At 46.3% G+C, this 21,344-nt stretch overlaps 2 non-coding genes across 2 annotated transcripts; one reads left to right on the top strand and one right to left on the bottom strand.

Moving 5' to 3' along the window:
- Nucleotides 1–5,533: 5,533 nt before the first annotated feature.
- Nucleotides 5,534–5,605, bottom strand: trnam-cau (transfer RNA methionine (anticodon CAU)). The gene has a single exon. It is a non-coding gene; the product is annotated as a tRNA-Met (tRNA).
- A 5,333-nt stretch (nucleotides 5,606–10,938) lies between these two features.
- trnaw-cca (transfer RNA tryptophan (anticodon CCA)) lies at nucleotides 10,939–11,010 on the top strand. The gene has a single exon. It is a non-coding gene; the product is annotated as a tRNA-Trp (tRNA).
- Nucleotides 11,011–21,344: the final 10,334 nt, after the last annotated feature.

The raw sequence follows: 21,344 nt of genomic DNA, 5'->3' as shown, positions 1-21,344 counted from the left end.
TAGTAAGCATTGCGCAGGTCAAGGAGACACAGCCTGAGTGAGTGAGACACAGACAGAGTGAGAATTTGGTGCAGTGAGGTAATTCGGTGAAGAGTGGGAGAAGGTGCGTTTTCCCGACTGTTTTGTTCTCTCTCTTTCTTCGGGCCTAATTTCGGGAGCCGTTCGGAGGAGGAGGAGCAGTCTCTGTGAGGATAAAAACCTAACGGTAACTTCGTTTTCCAGTTTTTTCCCCCCAAAAGTGACGGCAGAGGGAAGCTGTGAGCTGATTGGTTGATAGCAAATCTGCCCCAAATAAAAAAAAAAAAACACAGCTAAACTCATAAACTTAAATTAAACTAATTAATTAATTAGTGATGGCTGGTCAGGTGATGTGCTTGAGCTGCTTGATGTGGGAGCTGGCAGATCCCATTGCGAGCTGCAGCGATCACATCTGCTGTAAGTGTTGTCTGCTCGAAGAGCTCTGGCTCAGAGTTGATGACCCGGAGTCTGAGTTTCAAACACTGAAGCACATCCGGGAGGGGGAGACTTACCTGGACACTGTGTTTCAGGAGGCAGTCACACCTGTCAGAGTAAGTAGTTTAAATCCTGCCCGTGGCCAGGGACAGCAGGGTGTGACTGCAGGTCAGGCAGTTAAAGGGAACCAGCAGTCAGGAACTCAGGAGCCTCATCCCTTGACCCTGTCCAACAGGTATGAGGCACTTGCTCCCTGTGTGGATGGCGAACAGGGCTGCAGGAAGGATGACTCAGCTGACCAAGGCACCATGGTTCAGCAGGCCATTCAAGGGGAGGGAGTAAATAGGCAAGTTGTAGTTGTAGGGGATTCTATTATCAGGGGGATAGATAGTATCCTTTGTGAGCAGGATAAAGAGTCCCGCATGGTATGTTGCCTGCCCGGTGCTCGGGTGCGGGACATCTCTGACCGGCTTGAAAGGATACTGGAGAGGGAGGGGGAGGATCCAGTTGTTGTGGTCCATGTCGGTACCAACAACATAGGCAAGTCTAGGAAAGAGGACCTGTTTAGAGATTATAAAGAGCTAGGATTCAAATTAAAAAACTGGTCCTCAAGGGTCATAATCTCCGGATTACTGCCTGAGCCACATGCAAATTGGCAAAGGGAGGCAAGAATAAGGGAAGTTAACACGTGGCTGAAAGAGTGGTGTGGGAAAGAGGGGTTCCTTTTCATGGGACACTGGCATAGTTTTGGGACAGGGGGGACCTATACCGTTGGGATGGTCTCCACCTGAACCGAGCTGGGACCAGTGTTCTGGCGAAAAGAGTAAATAGGGTAGTCAATCGGACTTTAAACTAGAGATTGGGGGTGGAAGGGAAAGTCAGGGAACCAAGAGGTGAAGTAATCAGTGGGAAGCGTAGCTGCTTAGGAATACAAAAAAGCACGAAAAGACAAAACTCAGGAGAGGTTACGATAGTCCCCATCCCACAAAATATGACACAGTGTATGGAAAGGCTCAGTAAACCAAGGTCCACCACACTATGAAAACAAAAAGGGACGGTCAATAGAGAATTAAAGGTGCTATATTTAAATGCGCGCAGTGTACAGAACAAGGTAGATGAGCTTGTGGCCCAGATTGTGACTGGCAGGTATGATGTGGTAGGCATCACAGAGACGTGGTTGCAGGGGGTTCAGGACTGGCATTTAAACATCCAGGGATTCACAACCTATGGAAAAGACAGAGAAGTGGGCAGAGGGGGTGGGGTTGCCTTGTTAATTAGGAATGAAATTAAATCAATAGCACTCAACGACATAGGGTCAGATGATGTGGCGTCTGGGTGGGTAGAGTTGAGGAACCACAATGGCAAAAAAAACAAAATGGGAGTTATGTACAGGCCTCCTAACAGTGGTCAGGACCGGGGGCACAAAATGCACCACGAAATAGAAAGGGCATGTCAGAAAGGCAAGGTCACAGTGATCATGGGGGACTTCAATATGCAGGTGGACTGGGTAAATAATGCTGTCAGTGGACCCAAGGAAAGGGAATTCATTGAATGTTTACAGGAGGGCTTTTTGGAACAACTTGTGATGGAGCCCACGAGGGAACAGGCCATTCTGGACTTAGTGTTATGTAATGAGTCAGACTTGATTAAAGATCTTAAAGTAAGGGAACACGTAGGAGGCAGTGATCATAATATGGTAGAATTCAATCTTCAATTTGAAAGAAAGAAGGTAGAATCAGATGTAAAGGTATTACAGTTAAATAAAGGTAACTACAGGGGCATGAGGGAGGAACTGACGAAAATCGACTGGGAGCAGAGCCGAGTGGGAAAGACAGTAGAACAGCAATGGCAGGAGTTTCTGGGAGTAATTGAGGACACAGTACAGAGGTTCATCCCAAAGAAAAGAAAGGTTATCAGAGGGGGGATTAGGCAGCCATGGCTGACAAAGGAAGTTAGGGAATGCATCAAAGCGAAAGAGAAAGCCTATAATGTGGAAAGAGTAGTGGGAAGTCAGAAGATTGGGAAGGCTACAAAAACAAACAGAGGATAACAAAGAGAGAAATAAGGAAAGAGAGGATCAATTATGAAGGCAGGCTAGCCAGTAACATTAGGAATGATAGCAAAGGTTTCTTTAAATACATTAAAAACAAACGGGAGGCAAAAGTAGACATTCGGCCGCTCCAAAATGACGCTGGTAATCTAGTGATGGGAGACAAGGAAATAGGTGAGAAACTAAATAAGTACTTTGCATCAGTCTCCACAGTAGAATAAATGAGTAATATCCCAACAATTCCGGAGAGTCAGGGGGCAGAGTTGAATATGGTAGCCATCACAAAGGAGAACGTGCGAGAGAAACTAAGAGGTCTAAAAATTGATAAATCTCCGGGCCCAGATGGGCTACATCCTAGAGTTCTAAAGGAGATAGCTGAAGAAATAGTGGAGGCGTTAGTTATGATCTTTCAAAAGTCACTGGAGTCTCGGAAATTCCCAGAGGATTGGAAAATCGCTGTTGTAACACCCCTGTTCAAGAAGGGAACAAGGAAAAAGATGGAAACTTATAGGCCAATTAGCCTAACCTCGGTTGTTGGCAAGATTCTAGAATCCATTGTTAAGGATAAGATTTCTAAATTCTTGGAAGTGCAGGGTCGGATTAGGAAAAGTCAGCATGGATTTAGTAAGGGGATGTCGTGCCTGACAAACCTGTTAGAGTTCTTTAAAGAGATAACAAATAGGTTAGACCAAGGAGAGCCAATGGATGTTATCTATCTTGACTTCCAAAAGGCCTTTGAGAAGGTGCCTCACGGGAGACTGCTGAGTAAAATAAGGGCCCATGGTATTCGAGGCAAGGTACTAACATGGATTGACGATTGGCTGTCAGGCAGAAGGCAGAGAGTTGGGATAAAAGGTTCTTTTTCAGAATGGCAACCGGTGACGAGTGGTGTTCCGCAGGGTTCAGTGTTGGGGCCGCAGCTGTTCTCTTTATATATTAACGATCTAGAAGACGGGACTGAGGGCATTCTGGCTAAGTTTGCCGATGATACAAAGATAGGTGGAGGGGCAGGTAGTATGGAGGAGGTGGGGAGGCTGCAGAACGATTTAGACAGTTTAGTAGAGTGGTCCAAGAAATGGCTGATGAAATTCAACGTGGGCAAGTGCGAGGTCTTGCACTTTGGAAAAAGGAATAGAGGCATGGACTATTTTCTAAACGGTGACAAAATTCATAAATGTCTGAGGATCCTGGGATTATATTCATTGGAGTTTAGGAGGTTGAGGGGAGATCTAATAGAAACTTACAAGATAATGAATGGCTTAGATCGGTTGGACGTAGGGAAGTTGTTTCCATTAGCAGGGGAGACTAGGACCCGGGGGCACAGCCTTAGAATAAAAGGGAGTCACTTTGGAACAGAGCTGAGGAGAAATTTCTTCAGCCAGAGAGTGGTGGGTCTGTGGAATTCATTGCCACAGAGGGCGGTGGAGGTCGGGACGTTGAGTGTTTTTAAGACAGAAGTTGATAAAGTCTTGATTTCTCGAGGAATTCAGGGCTATAGAGAGAGAGCTGGTAAATGGAGTTGAAATCAGACATGATTGAATGGTGGAGTGGACTCGATGGGCCGAATGGCCTTACTTCCGCTCCTATGTCTTATGGTCTTATGATCCATCCTCACACTGAGTCCTGGAGCATGACAGATTCAGGATTACTCTCAAACGGTTGTTCAGAGTAAGATGCTGAAAGACACTGTGCTCACTCATAAATAGCAATCACAAGAAGCAATCAGACTCAACAATTGTACCTCTGAGAGATTTAGAAATGGTTAAAAGACTCTCAGAGAGGAAACAATAATGACATACAATTGGAAGACTGCGCGCGCACACACAAGCATACACATGCACAGGTATACACACACAGCTATACACACGTACACACACAGTGTACAGGCCCACACATATTATACACACAGTTGCACACACACGGATACACAAACATACACACAGGTATAATATACACATGTACACACACAGTATACAGAGTCACACACATTATACACACACAGTTGTACACACCCGCACATACATGTATACACACACAGGCACATAAACATTCACACATATTCTCAGACACACACACATATATAGAAACACGCATGTGCTCACAGACACAGATATACACAGAGACAGATACATTACATCAGAGAAATAATTAATCCAGCTGCAGTGAAGTAACAGAGATATAGTTCTAATACAGGATGGTGAGTGGCTGGAGGAGAGCCTCCAGGTCGCGGTGTCGGCCGCCCTTGTCCCTCTCTAGATGGTGGTGGATGTGGGTTTGGAAGGTGTTGCCAAAGGAGCCTTGGTGACTTCCTGCAGTGAATCCTGTAGCTGGTATACACGCTGCCACTCTGCATCAGTGGTGGAGCGAGTGAGTGTTTATGGATGGGGTGCCGATCAAGCAGGATGCTTTGTCCTAGATGGTGTCAAACCTATTCAGTGTTGTTGAAATTGGAACTATTAAAGGAAATGGAAATTATTCCAATACATTCCTGATTTATGCTGTGTCGACAGGGTTTGGGGAGTCAGGGAGTGAGTGCCTCGCCACAGGAGTCCGAGTCTTTGGCCTGCCTTCTAGCCACAGTGTTTATATGACCAGTTCAGTTTCTGCCCAATGGCAATCAGTCAGATGTTGGCAGTGGGGTTTCAGTGATGGGAATTCCGGTGAATGTCAAGGGGCGATGGTTAGATTCTCACTTATTAGAGATGGTCTTTGCCTGGAACTTTTCAGCCCAAGCCTGGATATTGTCCAGGTTGCTGCATTTGGACATGGACTGTTTCATTAACAGAGGAGTTGTGAATGGTGCTGAACATTCTGCAATCATGGAAAGCCTGTGTGTGTTTGCAGCATTTACAGCGTGTGTCCCTGTGGGAGTAAATGCCATTTCAGACATTGGTTGCACAAATTAAATGTTTGATGGAACCCCCTTCCAGCCGAGTAAAAAAACCAGTTTCCTGGAAAGAAATGTCAGATATACTTGTGGTGAGAAGCTAAATGTTTCTTTTTACTGTAACGGAAAGTATTAAAAAAAACTAGCAGAGAATGGTTTCGATCCATCGACCTCTGGGTTATGGGCCCAGCACGCTTCCGCTGCGCCACTCTGCTCCATGTTTGTTATTGCGTTGAAGCGACACAATTCCTTACCTCCGCAATGTTGTTCATCAGGACCACGTGTGCTCGACAGCGCACCCTGGCGGCACAATTCCACTGTGCAACTCACCAACAATGCAACACACACACACACACACACACAGCAGCTGGACACTGTCACCTCACACAAGATAACACACATCGACTGACTGGTCATATATAGAAAGTGTTCCCATTAAGTTCCAGTGTTCTCTGTCTTCAGGTGATGCCCCGGAGGACTGGAGAAGAGCCAATGTTGTTCCTTTGTTTAAGAAGGGGAGCAAGGATAATGCAGGGACCTACAGGCCGGTGAGCCTTACGTCAATGTTAGGGAAATTACTGGAGAGAGTTCTTCGAGACAGGATCTACTCCCATTTGGAAACAAATGGACGTATTAGAGAGAGGCAGCACGGTTTTGTGAAGGGGAGGTCATGTCGCACTAACTTGATAGAGTTTTTGGAAGAGGTCACAAAGGTGATTGATGCAGCGAGGGCAGTGGATGTTGTCTATATGGACTTCAGTAAAGCATTTGACAAGGTCCCTCATGGCAGACTGGTACAAAAGGTGAAGTCACAGGGGATCAGGGGTGAGCTAGCAAGATGGATACCGACTTGGCTAGGTCATAGAAGGCAGAGAGTAGCAATGGAAGGGTGCGTTTCTGACTGGAGGGCTATGTCTGGTGGTGTCCCGCAGGGATCAGTGCTGGGATCTTTGCTGTTCATAGTATATATAAATGATTTGGAGAAAAATGTAACGGGTCTGATTCGTAATTTTGCAGACGAAAAAAGGTTGGTGGAATTGCGGATAGCGATGAGGACTGTCAGAGGATACAGCAGGATTTAGACTGTTTGGAGACTTGGGTGGAGAGATGGCAGATGGAGTTTAATCGGGACAAATGTGAGGTAATGCATTTTAGAAGATCTAATGCAGGTAGGGAATAGACAGTGAATGGTAGAACCCTCAAGTGTATTGACAGTCAGAGAGATCGAGGTGTACAGGTCCACAGGTCACTGAAAGGGGCAACACAGGTGGAGAAGGTAGTCAAGAAGGCATATGGCATGCTTGCCTTCATTGGCCCGGGCACTGAGTATAAGAATTGGCAAGTCATGTTGCAGCTGTGTAGGACCTTAGTTAGGCCACACATGGAGTATAGTGTTCAATTCTGGTCGCCACACTACCAGAAGGATGTGGAGGCTTTAGAGAGGGTGCAGAAGAAATTTGCCAGGATGTTGCCTGGTATGGAGGGCATTAGCTATGAGGAGCAGTTCAATAAATTTGGTTTGTTCTCACTGGAACGACGGAGGTTGAGGGGAGACCTGAAAGAGGCCTACAAAATTATGAGGGGCATAGACAGAGTGGATAGTCAGAGGCTTTTTCCCAGGGTAGAGGGGTCAATTACTGGGGGACATAGGTTTAAGGTGTGAGGGGCAAGGTTTACAGGAGATGTACGAGGCAAGTATTTTACACAGAGGGTAGTGGGTGCCTGGAACTCGCTGCCAGATGAGGTGGTGGAAGCAGGGACGATAGTGACATTTAAGGGCATCTTGACAAATACATGAATAGGATGGGAATATAGGGATACGGACCCAGGAAGACGAGAAGATTTTAGCTCAGATGGACAGCATGGTCGGCACAGGCTTGGAGGGCCGAAGGGCCTGTTCCTCTGCTGTACTTTTCTTTGTCTTTGTTCTTTGTTGTAAAATCTCCTCTCTTTCCTCTTGTGTAACTGTATTATCTGCATCTTCACTCTGTTATTGAAAGGTCTTCCCTGATGTTAATTAAACTGCTTTCCGATATTTAAGTATATTCTCTCCCGCTGAACTGTGATTTCTCCTGTGGAACCGAGATCTCTACTGTGTAACTGCTCTCTGCTGTGGAATATGATCTCTGCTGTAGACTGTGCCTCTGCTGGGAAACGGCGACCTCTCCTGTGGAAATGTGCTCTCTGCTGTGTTACTGTGCTCTCTGCTGTGGGACTGTGTTCTCTGCTGTGTTACTGTGTTCTCTGCTGTGAAACTGTGCTCTCTACTGTGGGACTGTGTTCTCTGCCGTGGACTGTGCGCTCTGCTGAGAAACTGCGATCTCTCCAGTGGAAATGTACTCTCTGCTGTGAAACTGCTCTCTGCTGAGGAAACGTGGACCAGATGTGATGCAGCTGAGGATGCTGAGTGATGTAACGTGGACATGGTGAAGTTACTGGCCAGAAATTTCCGAATTCTATTTTTGTTTTTAATGGACAGCTACAATCCACGTGTTTATTCCAGGACACAACAATGAATAAAAATGAATCAGTGCTGAGCAGATTCTAACATCCCACACCTCCAGTTTGTTCTTATTGAGAACCCCGTCCTCGATGGAAGCTTTTGCTCTCCGGATCAGACCACCACCTCCTGGGAATACAGCAGCGATACCTCCAAGATCTGATCTGTAACAGAATCGCAGAACAATAGTGTCCCCTTTTGACTGAGGGGAACAGGTGCTCCCTATCCGCCCTGTCTATACCTATCATAATCTTGTACACCTCGATGAGATCACCCCTCAGTCATCTCTGTTCCCGCGAGAGAGAGAAAACAAGCCGATCCAACCTCTCTTCATATCCTAAATGTTGCATCCCAAGCAGCATCCTGCTGAATCACCTCTGCACCCCATCCAGTGCAGTCACATATTTGCTAGAATGTGGTGACCAGAATTGCACACGATACTCCAGCTGTGGCCTCACCAACATTCTATACAACTCCACCATGACCTCTCTGCTTTTGTAATCCATGCCCCGATTGATAAAGACACGTATCTCATATGTCTTTTCCACCACCCTATTAACCTACCCTTCTGCCTTCAGAGATCTATGGACAAACACTCCAAGGTCCCTTTGTTCCTCAGGACTTCCCCGTGTCAGGCCATTCACATTAATCCAATAATAATAATATTATATTCTTTATTGTTACAAATAGGCTTATATTAACACTGCAATGAAGTTACTGCGAAAATCCCTACCAAATGGATCACATCTAATATTGCAGCGTTAAATTCCATCAGCCACTTTTCTGCCCATTTGACCATCCCGTCTGTATCTTCCTGTAACTCAAGACACTCAACCGCACTGTGAGCTTGAAACTCAGTGAAAGGATTTCACCCTCCTTTCGGAATCTGATCACCACCTCAATCCCAACATTCAGCTTGGGTGGGCAGACAAGACAACGTCCTTCACGCAGCTCCCCAGCACAGACTGGATAATATCCCAAACTCGTATCCTGCTATTGTCACATTGCTCCACCACCTTGTTCTCTTCACAAAACGCCAGGAATCTGAGACCAATTCTTCAGACCTTTGATTCTCTCTTCAAACAACATCTTGTCCCTGATTAAGTCCATCCTGGGAAGAGGGGCTCGGTATTCTGAGTTTCTCTGCAGACATCCTGTTGATGGACCAAAAGAGGCCTCGCGCCTGAAAGAAAGCCTCTCTCACAGCCCTGTGAGCATGTCTCCATTAGACGGTGCAGTCAACACCTGCAGAGTAGATAACAATGGAGAGAAGTGTGAGCAATTTCAGCGTCACAATTCTCTGGACATAGAATTCAAAATATAATATTACTGAAAATACTGAACTGATCTTCTGGGAGCAGGACTCAAGTCAAAGGGGAACATCCAGTGGATTTTTAGTGGAAAGATTTAACAACTGGATGATGGCAGCTGAAATCAGTCCTTGCGTTACAATCTCTGTAGATATTCTACTGAATTGAAACCTGCAAAAGGCATATTTTCCGACTAGAAATCCAACTCATTTCCCCCTGTTGTGGAGGAAGTTCTCAATCGCACAGGTGGTCAAACGGAATAAGGCTGGGCTGAGATTTGAGTCCAGATTTTTCTTCAGTGAACAGACACTTTACCGGACGAAGCTACAGAGTCTGAGGATGTTCAGCTAATCAGAAGGGAATGCTGGAAATACGGTACGGATCTGTAGTATCTGTGAAAAGTGAAATAGTTAACATTTCACAACCTGACCTTTCGTTGGAACGATCTGTTTCTCTCTCCACAGATGCTGCCGGATCAACTGAATATTTCCAGCATTTTCTGTCTTTGTTTCAGATTTGCAGCATCCGCAGTATTTTGCTTTTGGGTCAAAGGACAATGAGTTGCCTTTCCTGCTCTGGGGGTTATTGCAGGTCTCTCTGGCTGTGATTGTCGCTGATTCGGCCAAACATTTACAATCTATCATTAATTGACCGCGAGAATGGGCGGTGAGGGGATTCTGGAACCGCTGCAAGTCCATATGGTGTATGTACACACACAGTGCTGTTAGGGAGGGGTTCCAGGTTTGGATGGTGCCTCGCGGAGGAAAAGTCAATTTCAGGAGTGGGATTCGAGCCCTGACCTCCAGAGGAGACTGCGACCTGCGCTCGGCCATCCTGACGTATTCGAAAGGTTAGGTGCGTTTGGGCCGAAATCTGGTGCTCTTTCCGAGGGTCGGTGCCGACTCGATGGGCCGAATGGCCTCCTTCCGCACTGGAGGCATTATATGATTACTGAAATAGGGTGAAAATGGCAGCATCCAGGACACAAGGACAAGTTAAGGTCTCAGGCCAGAGTAAGTGTCCTATGTAATGACACATAGAATGTACATTTATTGTGGACTGGTGCCATCTCCTGGCTGAACGGGAGCCGTGCGACACGGACACTTTCATTCAGGAGCATTTTAAATTTGAGTGAAACAACTTACGCAAAGTAAGTATTTGTTACGAAACAGTAAATCAAACTGATCTAAAGAACCAAAAGGACACGTCTCCAATCAGTGAGCGATGGTGGTATAGTGATGAGCATAGCTGCCTTCCTAGCAGTTAACCCGGGTTTGATTCCCGGCCATCGCAATAATAAATTGGGAATTTTTGCACCTCTTTGTGAGTTTCAAACTGAGGAAGAGAAAGTTTCTCAGTCAGAATTTAGTGGCAAGTCCAGCGAGGAGTGAAATAAGTAACTTTCTCATCATTTTTAATGTGGTTTCAATATGGACAGTGTTCGACTATTCACTGTCCAAGCCCTCCGACAAGAGCTAAAAATCACACCAATTTCACTTCAGCCTCATGAAGGGGACCAAACAGAGACACAACAGACACGTGACAGACGAGGATGGGATTTGAAGCCACGTGTACAGAGCACAATGGATTATTGTGCATCACCTTAACCACGTGATACAGCTGCTTTATTTTCAGGGCCCTTTTGTATCCCTCAATATAACTTCTTTGGGTTTCTTTCGCACGGTTGGGTGTAAATAAAACATAAATCTATGAGGAGAGACGCTCAATTCTTGGGCTTGGGCTTGTGGCGCAACGGTAGCGCGTCTGACTCCAGATCAGAAGGTTGCGTGTTCAAATCACGTCAGGCTCAGGAAGTTTTTCTGCCACTGGTTCCAGGAATTTCTCTCTGTGGGAATGTTCCCGAAATGACTCCGTTCAAACCACAATTTGTCCGAATGTTTCAGATTTACCCGCTCAGTTTATATTTTTGAGCAGTTTCATCAAACATTCGGATAGCTCAGTCGGTAGAGCAATGGAAGTCTACCTCCCAGGGTCGAGGGTTCGAGCCGCACGTTGGCCGCTTCCATATTATTATCTGAGAATATTGAACCAACTGTGCGACCGTGCTGCCCAAACAGTTGGTTCAATCTCACTGCTCGTGGGTGACTAGAACTACTGGGCAGTTAAAAACAAGGATGTCGCTCTTTTTCGGACGGAGATGAGGAGATTTCTCCCTCTCAGAGAGTTATGCGACTTTGGAACTCTGCCTCAGAAGGCCGCGGAAGCGGGACATTGATTATTTTTAAGGCGGAGATGGGGAAATTCTTGTTCAGCAAATAAATCAAAGGTTTATCGAGGTTGCATACAACCATTGCATTCAGCCAGTTACCTGGGTGCACAAGCGTGCGGTTTTTTATTTGATATATCAGTTCCACACCATGGTGAAACGGTCTTAAAATGTCGTTTTCATTTCTTCACGTGTTCTCCACTGATATATTCGCTGCAATAACTTCTCTGGGCACAAAGCACGGTAGCACAAGTGGCTAGCACTGTGGCTTCACAGCGCCAGGCTCCCAGGTTCGATTCACTGTCTGTGCGGAGTCTGCACGTTCTGCCCGTGCCTGCGTGGGTTTCCTCCGGGTGCTCCGGATTCCTCCCACAGTGCAAAGACGTGCATTAGGTGGATTGGATAAATTGCCCTTAGTGCCCATACGGGACCAGTCTTTATAAATAGAAGCGTCATCCCGGCCCTGGGTCACTGCCCGTCTGGAGTTTGCTCATTCTTCCCATGTCTGCGTGGGATTCACCCCCACAACCCAAAGATGTGCAAGGTATGTGGGTTGGCCACGCTAAATTGGCCCTTAATTGGGAAAAAAAAATTGGGTACTCTAAATTTATACAGAAATAAATAAATAAATAGAAACGCCGAGCACAAAGGCAAGGCCGCTATGGAGATTCTTCATAAAATCCTGCAACAGAAATAGACAATGTTGGATAACTCGGCTGGTCTGGCAGCATCTGTGGAGAGAGAAACAGAGTTACAGTTTCCAGTCCAGTCTGACCCTGCTTCCTATTCTCTGTTTCCCGCTGCCAGGTCTGCTGAGATTTTCCAGCTCTGGGCAACTGACATGGACACGGTGGGCGGAATGGCCGCACCCTGTGCTGGAACCATTCTATGATTCTATAATTCTCAGCTGTCCTCGTAATTGAAACCTTCTATGTCTGTATCATTCTGGTGAAGCTCCATTGCCGCCGCTACATTAAAGTTCTGAATACATTTTTGGACTCCCCTCATTCCCTCCTCCAGCAGATTTTGCCGGGTAAATATCCTGATTCCGTAAACTCCTCATTCTCTCGAACAATGAAATGTCGCTTGGCTTTGACACTACCCAATAGACAGAGTGGTTCCGACCTCACTACCCGATCAATGCATCTCAATCGGAACAAGACTGAATTTTCAATTCTCGCGCTTCCAACACAACTCGATGCAATCCGGCCTCACAACTTGGACTGGATTGTCACATCAGTGATTGCAGATACATTTGGAAAAATGAGTCCCACTGGGAGAAAGCAGGATGGAAAATCGACAATGATGGGTTTGGAACCCACGCACGGAGAGCCCAATAGATTAGCAATCCGTCCCCTTAACCACTCGGCCACCTCACCCCGCAAGCGCGTTGGTCAAATCAAAGGTTTATCAGGTACAAACAACCATTGTATTCAGCCAGCTGCCTGGATGCTGTTTTTGCTTGAGGATAAATTCAGAATCCCACACCATGATCAAACGACCTTTAAATACCCTGTCCGATTTTTCACGTGTTCTGCACTGACATATTCGCTGCAATAACTTTCCGGGAGCTCAAACCTCCTCCCGATTTCAGTCAGTGACACCATCCGGGCTCGTCCGCATTTTTGAACCCGGGACCTCTGGCATTTTATCGCAGCTGAGAATCAATGTCAATGTCAGGAGTGGGATTGAAGCCTCGTCTCCAGAGGATACTGACACCTGATGTATCCAAACGGTTCTAGGGGATTGGGCCGTGTTGGGGTGCTCTTTCCGAGGGTCGGTGCAGACTGGATGGGCCGAATGGTCTCCTGCTGCACTGGAGGGATTCTATGATTACTTAACCAGGGTGCAAACGGCAGCATCAGGCCACAAGGACAAGGTGAGGTATCAGGCCAGAGCAAGAGTCCTATGTAATGACACACAGAACATCAGAAATAAATACATTTATTGTGGACTGGTGCCATCTCCTGGCTGAACGGGAGCAGTGCGACACGGACACGTTCATTCAGGAACATTTTTAAATTGGAGTGAAATAACATGAACATAGTAAGACGCTGTCTACGAAACAAAGCAAAGCATCAAAAGGACTCAACGTTCGGCAGTAAGTGATGGAGGAATACTGGTGAGCATCGCTGCCTTCCAAGCAGTTGATCCAGGGTCGATTCCCGACCATCGCAATAATAATTTGATCGGAGGCGTTTGCGTGATTTCGTGTGTTTCGAGCTGAGGAAGAGAGCTGGAGAAAGTGAGGTGGCTGGAGGCAGGAATCTCCGCTTGTTCGAAATTGTCTGGTTGGATTGTTCGCATCCGTCCGAGTGGCGAAACTGTGATCTCGGTTTCTGTAGTGGTTTATTATTGGATATTGTTATATATAGAATTTACAGTGCAGCAGGAGGCCATTCGGCCCATCGGGTCTGCACCGGCTCTTGGAAAGAACACCCTACCCAAGCCCACATCACCCTATCCCCATAACCCAATAACCCCACTCAACCAATACTAAAGGCAATTTAGCATGGCCAATCCACCTAACCTGCACATCTTTGGACTGTGGGAGGAAACCGGATCACCCAGAGGAAACCCACTCACACACGGGGAGAATGTACAGACTCCGCACAGACAGTGACCCAGCCGGGAATCGAACCTGGGACCCTGGAACTGTGAAGCTGATGAATGTGATATAAAATAGTTAGTTTAAGTATATTAGTTACAGTAATGTAGATGTAGGCCAGTCTAATTCTAGTGAGTTCACAGACAAAGGATTTTAGAAAGCATGGCACGAAAGGGGGGAGGTGTGTCTGGTGGAGGAGGGGAAAAGGATGCTGGGGATCAAGAGGACCAGGGTTAAGGAATGAGAAGTGAGCCAATTAGGATGTATGGCCAGGTCAGGAGGGGTCTAGCATGGCCTATGGGAATCTGTATGTGAAACTTGATGTCATTTGAATGTATTTGTAGAGATTCATTTGTCTCCAATAGCACTCAATTCGGAAGACCCAGGAGGCAGCTTGTGTTCTGGGTTTGTGTGATGCGATTCAGACTTGCAAGTTGGTTAAAAATAAATAATACTATGCCTACAAATGCATCTCGAGTTTTATTGAGTCGAGACTGACGTGTATAGAATTCAATGTTTTGTCAAAGCAATTCCACTATGCTGCCGTGCTGCCCTTACCTTGTCCTTATTACCCCTCTGTGGGGTATTCCTGGACGTTATTGTATACACTTTTCCCCTTCGCTCTGTTAAAGGAATTGGAAACATTGAAAAACTCCTGGTTCTATCTTTATCAAATGATATGACTGTGTTAATAAAACATAACCCATTTCTGTCAGTGGAGATGTGATATTGGCACCAATAAAACTCACACACCACAGCAGATGCTGTCTGTTTCCCTCAGAGAAAGTCAATTGAAGAGCTTCCCGATTTCGTTACTTTGAGCTTCACAGTGATGTGAAATGACAAATGTCCGGATCACACTGGAAGCAACACTTTGATACTAATTTACTGAAAAGAAAAGGCGGATGCACGGTGATAGCGACATGTTTACTTTTGGTGTGAGTGAGAATATAAATAGCAGAGGTTGGTTTATGGGTTATGGGCCCAGCACGCTTCCGCTGCGCCACTCCGCTCCTTAGGTCCGCCGTGTTCGCAATTACTGCTCTGAGGCAGCCAGATAACTATTTTTTTTAAAACGAGAACCCAAGTGTTGTGAAGCTCACTTTGGCTGGACAATAACCCGGAACTTCAGCACGGCTGTAACAGACAGAGGAAGACACACAGAAAAGCAGGAAGAGACTATCAGGACACACACACACAATGACACACAGAAGAGGTGCAGTGCAAACTAGCAAGATACTGAGATGGACAAACTGGTTATTTAGGAAAACGGGGTTTTCTGTTGCACAAAGATAGGCAATTAAATGTATTTCTGCTGTGTAACTGTGCTTTCTGCTGTGTAACTGTGCTCTCTGCTGTTCAATTGAGCTCTCTGCTGTGTAACTGTGCTCTCTGCTGTGTAACTGTGCTCTCTGCTGTGTAACTGAGCTCTCTGCTGTGTAACTGAGCTCTCTGTTGTGTATCTGTGCTTTCTGCTGTGTAACAGTGCTTTCTGCTGTGTAACTGTGCTCTCTGCTGTGTAACTGAGCTCTCTGCTGTGTAACTGAGCTCTCTGTTGTGTATCTGTGCTTTCTGCTGTGTAACTGTGCTCTCTGCTGTGTAACTGTGCTCTCTGCTGTGTAACTGTGCTCTCTGCTGTGTAACTGTGCTCTCTGCTGTGTAACGGAGCTCTCTGCTGTGTAACCGTGCTCGCTGCTGTGTAACTGAGCTCCCTGCTGTGTAACTGTGCTCTCTGCTGTGTAACTGAGCTCTCTGCTGTGTAACTGAGCTCTCTGTTGTGTATCTGTGCTTTCTGCTGTGTAACTGTGCTCTCTGCTGTGTAACTGTGCTCTCTGCTGTGTAACTGTGCTCTCTGCTGTGTAACGGAGCTCTCTGCTGTGTAACCGTGCTCGCTGCTGTGTAACTGAGCTCCCTGCTGTGTAACCGTGCTCGCTGCTGTGTAACTGAGCTCTCTGCTGTGTAACTGAGCTCTCTGTTGTGTATCTGTGCTTTCTGCTGTGTAACTGTGCTCTCTGCTGTGTAACTGTGCTCTCTGCTGTGTAACTTAGCTTTCTGGGGTGTAACTGAGCTTTCTGCTGCGTAACTGTGCTCTCTGCTGTGTAACCGTGCTCGCTGCTGTGTAACTGTGCTCTCTGCTGTGTAACGGAGCTCTCTGCTGTGTAACCGTGCTCGCTGCTGTGTAACTGAGCTCCCTGCTGTGTAACCGTGCTCGCTGCTGTGTAACTGAGCTTTCTGCTGTGTAACTGTGCTTTCTGCTGTGTAACTGAGCTCTCTGCTGTGTAACTGAGCTCTCTGCTGTGTAACTGAGCTTTCTGCTGTGTAACAGTGCTTTCTGCTGTGTAACTGAGCTCTCTGCTGTGTAACTGTGCTCTCTGCTGTGTAACTGAGCTTTCCGCTGTGTAACTGAGCTCTCTGCTGTGTAACTGAGCTCTCTGCTGTGTAACTGTGCTCTCTGCTGTGTAACAGTGCTTTCTGCTGTGTAACTGAGCTCTCTGCTGTGTAACTAAGCTCTCTGCTGTGTAACTGAGCTCTCTGCTGTGTAACTGTGCTCTCTGCTGTGTAACTGTGCACTCTGCTGTGTAACTGAGCTTTCTGCTGTGTAACAGTGCGTTCTGCTGTGTAACTGTGCTCTCTGCTGTGTAACTGTGCTCTCTGCTGTGTAACTGTGCTCTCTGCTGTGTAACTGAGCTCTCTGCTGTGTAACTGTACTCTCTGCTGTGTAACTGTGCTCTCTGCTGTGTAATTGTGCTCTCTGCTGTGTAACTGTGCTTTCTGTTGCGTAACTGTGCTCTCTGCTGTGTATCTGTGCTCTCTGCTGTATAATTGTGCACTCTGCTGTGCAACTGAGTTCTCTGCTGAGTAACTGCGCTCTCTGCTGTACAATTGTGCTCTCTGCTGTGTAACTGTTCTCTCTGTCCTGGAACCGTGACTGTGCCGGTGACAGATCTTCACCGTGGTTGGGTCAAATCATTCCCTGTTGTGTAAATGTGTTCCCAGTTGTGGAAATATGATCCGTCTGAATCAGAACCTTTCTCCGCCATTACTGAGAAATTTCAATTCCAGATTCATCAAATCTTGTCATGAAAGATTAGTTCAGGCCTGTGGATTCCCCGTCCCGGGACAGAACCTTGTATTCCTGTTATCAAAACAGTTCGGTCAGCTCAAAATTCTCAGATGGAAGCGCCCAATATGGGGCTTGAACCCAATATGAAACAATATAGGGCTTGAATCCACGACCGTGGGATTAAATGTCCTATGCTCTACCGACTGAGCTAGCCGGGCTGCTGTCAGAAATATTATTGACCCTCTTCCTGAGGAGATTAGAATTTGCTAAGCAGCGAACTTTGTGTCAAACCTTTTTCTAAAAATCGATTAATTCTTCAATCACAGTCGTTGGGAGCAGGGCTCGAACCTGCTGGGGGAGTCCAACACCTTAACCACTCGACCATCGCAGCTCGGTTCAATAGGTCATTCATTAAACATTATAAAACATACAAAACATTATAAAACCGGCCAGGAATCACTCCAGGAAGGTCTTGCATTCCTGCGATGAACGGTGCCCCGGTGTTTATGTGAGGAGCGGTTGAATCTACCTTACAATTGACCATTGGATTTGGAGAGAAGCCTTGAGAGACTCGAAAATCCCAGTTCCCGAAACGCACAATTTCACTGATTCAATTGTATGCGGAAGAAAATCAGTTACTTTGGAAATATCCTAGAAGTTCATTTTTGCTTTAAATGGAACAGCACCGAACTTCCCAGTCCAAATCCAAATTAAAGCAATTCAATCACAGAAACTGGCAGCACAGAAGGAGGCCTGTGCAGACCGAATGGTCACGTGATTACGTGTTCCGCATCTAAAATGATCAGGTGTTCTCCCCGGATCGCGCTCAGAGCACAAGCCTGGAGCAGCTGTTCAAACAGTAAATAAATTATTTTTTGTTACACGTCCTTGGTCGCCAGTCTTTGAGAGATCAGAATTTCTCCATGGTGTCAGGAGTGGGCAGTATGGCACAAGCGCTTCGCCACCTAAACCCGCTGCTGACATAGAATCAGAGAATCCCTATTGTGCAAATGAAGACCATTCGGCACAACGAGTATGTACTGACCCTCCGAAAGCTCACGCACCTGCCCTCTACTGGAATATTGGGTCCGATGGAGCAACTCTGGCCCCCATTCCAACACCTGAAATCCGTCCCTCCCCTCTCATGAGTGGGTGCAGGATTGGAGGGTCAGTGCAGACTCGATGGGCCGAATAGCCTCCTTCTGCATTTTACTGGTTTCTATGGAAACAGATATGATCACAGTATTTATTCACATGGGATAAACATTGGCTCGCACGCCACTGGCGGTGGCCGCGTGGCCTAATGGACAAGGCGTCTGACTTCGATGAATCTAATGATGATATCAGATACCTGTCGCGGTCGTTTTATACAGAAATCCGGTGGAACTTGCTGACAGCCGAGTTTCCCCTCTTCAGCTCATAGTTCCACCTTTCCATCCAAGCATTGCAGGGCTTTTTATGGAAATTAATTCCTTCTAACATTGTTTTCATTCAATTCGCTCTCATCCTAGTATTTTGTTTATCCCCTGATGAATCCACAGTATCTGTTTGACTTGGATAAAGAATAGAATAAAATATTATGTATCAATCGGTTCACTACAATTCTGTGGAGGAAATTCTAATGTCGTCAGGAAGACAGACAGAGTCATAGATGTTGGCAGCATGGAAAAAGCCCTTCGGCCCAGCTTGTCAATGCCGCCCATTTTCTTTCACGAAGCTAGTCCCACTTGTCCGCATTTGGCCCATATCCCTCTATACCCACCCTGCCCATGTAACTGTCGAACTGATTTTTAAAAGATAAAATGATACCCGCCTCTACCACTGCCAGAGCCGTTCCAGATGCTCCTCATTACCTTATTTATGCTCCTCATTATTTCATAGACCTCTATGACATCATCCATAAGCCTCCTACGCTCCAGGAGAAAAAGTGCCAGCCTATCCAGCCTCTACCTTTCACTCAGACCATCAAGTCCTGGTAGCACCCTTGTAAACCACTTCTGCACTCTTTCTAGTTTAACAATATCCTTCCGAAAATAGGGTGACCAGAACTGAACACAATATTCCATGTGTGGTCTTACCAATGTCTTGTGCAACTTGAACAAGACGTCCCAACTCTTGTATTCAACATTTTGAGCTTAAAACCTCGCATTCCGAATGCCTTCTTCACCACCCTATCCACCTGCGACACCACCTTCAAGGAGCTGTGAACCTGTACTCCGAGATCTGTTTGTTCTGTAATTCTCCCCAACTCCCTACTAGTAACTGATTAGGTCAATCCCTGATTTGAGCTACCAAAATACATCACCTCACATTTATCCAAATTAAACTCCATCTGCCATTCATACGCCCACTGGCCCAAGATGTTTAATAATGAGCTGAATCAACTGTTTTTTGTTCAGAGGGATGAAAGATTATCTCACTGGATTGGGAGTCCAGAGGCCTGAAATACTCTTTGGGACAGGGAATAAAGCTCACCGTTCAAATTCACTGATTCAATTGATTTTCAGGGGCGTTGACAGGGTGGATGCTGAGAGGTTGTTTCTCCATGTGGGAGAGTCTAGGACCAGAGGGAATGATCTCAGAACAAAGAACAAAGAACAAAGAAATGTACAGCACAGGAACAGGCCCTTCGGCCCTCCAAACCCGTGCCGACCATACTGCCCGACTAAACTACAATCTTCTACACTTCCTGGGTCCGTATCCTTCTATTCCCATCCTATTCATGTATTTGTCAAGATGCCCCTTAAATGTCCCTATCGTCCCTGCTTCCACTACCTCCTCCGGTAGCGAGTTCCAGGTACCCAATACCCTCTGCGTAAAAAACTTGCCTCGTACATCTACTCTAAACCTTGCCCCTCTCACCTTAAACCTCGGCCCCCTAGTAATTGACCCCTCTACCCTGGGGAAAAGCCTCTGACTATCCACTCTGTCTATGCCCCTCATAAATTTGTATACCTCTATCAGGTCGCCCCTCAACCTCCTTCGTTCCAGTGAGAACAAACCGAGTTTATTCAACCGCTCCTCATAGCTTATGCCCTCCTTACCAGGCAACATTCTGGTAAATCTCTTCTGCACCCTCTCTAAAGCCTCCACATCCTTCTGGTAGTGTGGCGACCAGAATTGAACACTATACTCCAAGTGTGGCCTAACTAAGGTTCTATACAGCTGCAACATGACTTGCCAATTCTTATATTCAATGCCCCGGCCAATGAAGGCAAGCATGCCGTATGCCTTCTTGACTACCTTCTCCACCTGTGTTGCCCCTTTCAATGACCTGTGGACCTGTACTCCTAGATCTCTTTGACTTTCAATACTCTTGAGGGTTCTACCATTCACTGCATATTCCTTACCTGCATTAGACCTTCCAAAATTGCTACCCTCTGCCTTTTATGGCCTAGCCAGTTCTGTATCCACCTTGCCAGTTCACCCCTGATCCCGTGTGACTTCACCTTTTGTACTAGTCTACCATGAAGGACCTTGTCAAAGGCCTTACTGAAGTCCATATAGACAACATCTACTGCCCTACCTGCATCAATCATCTTAGTGACCTCCTCGAAAAACTCTATCAAGTTAGTGAGACACGACCTCCCCTTCACAAAACCGTGCTGCCTCTCACTAATACGTCCATTTGCTTCCAAATGGGAGTAGATCCTGTCTCTAAGAATTCTCTCCAGTAATTTCCCTACCACTGACGTAAGGCTCACTGGCCTGTAGTTCCCGGGATTATCCTTGCTACCCTTCTTAAACAGAGGAACAGAGTAAGGAGCCGCCCAATTAAATCAGAAATTATGAGTAATTTGTTCTCTCAGAGTATAGTGTATCTGTGGAAACATTGTTTCTAAGCGAATACTTGTCGAGGCTGGGGAAGTTACTATGTGCAAGATTAAATCAGTAAGGGAATCAAGGGTTATGGGGATAAGGCGGGAAAGTGGGTTTGAAGATTATATCATGTCAATCATAACCTCTTTGAATGGTGGAGCAGACAGGATGGGCCGAACGGCCTACTTCAGCTCCTCCGTCTTACAGTGTAATGAGATCATCTGATGAACTTGTTTTCACGGCTGGGCGTCCGGTTCTGGAAAGGCAAAATCTGCCAGCAGTGCCCCAGATGAAGCTGGCGTCTGTTTTGGAGCTTCTGAAGCCGCAAGTTTTCATGGTGCCAAACTCCTGCCCAAAGCTGGTGTCGTGATTTAAATCGATTATCAGACAGAGGATTAGGAATGTCGGTATAGAGATTGGTGCAAG

Source organism: Scyliorhinus torazame, chromosome 24 (genome assembly GCF_047496885.1).
Source record: "Scyliorhinus torazame isolate Kashiwa2021f chromosome 24, sScyTor2.1, whole genome shotgun sequence".
NCBI lineage: Eukaryota > Metazoa > Chordata > Chondrichthyes > Carcharhiniformes > Scyliorhinidae > Scyliorhinus > Scyliorhinus torazame.
The sequence above is the reverse complement of the archived record's forward strand: the minus strand, read 5'-3'. Positions and strand labels throughout refer to the sequence as shown.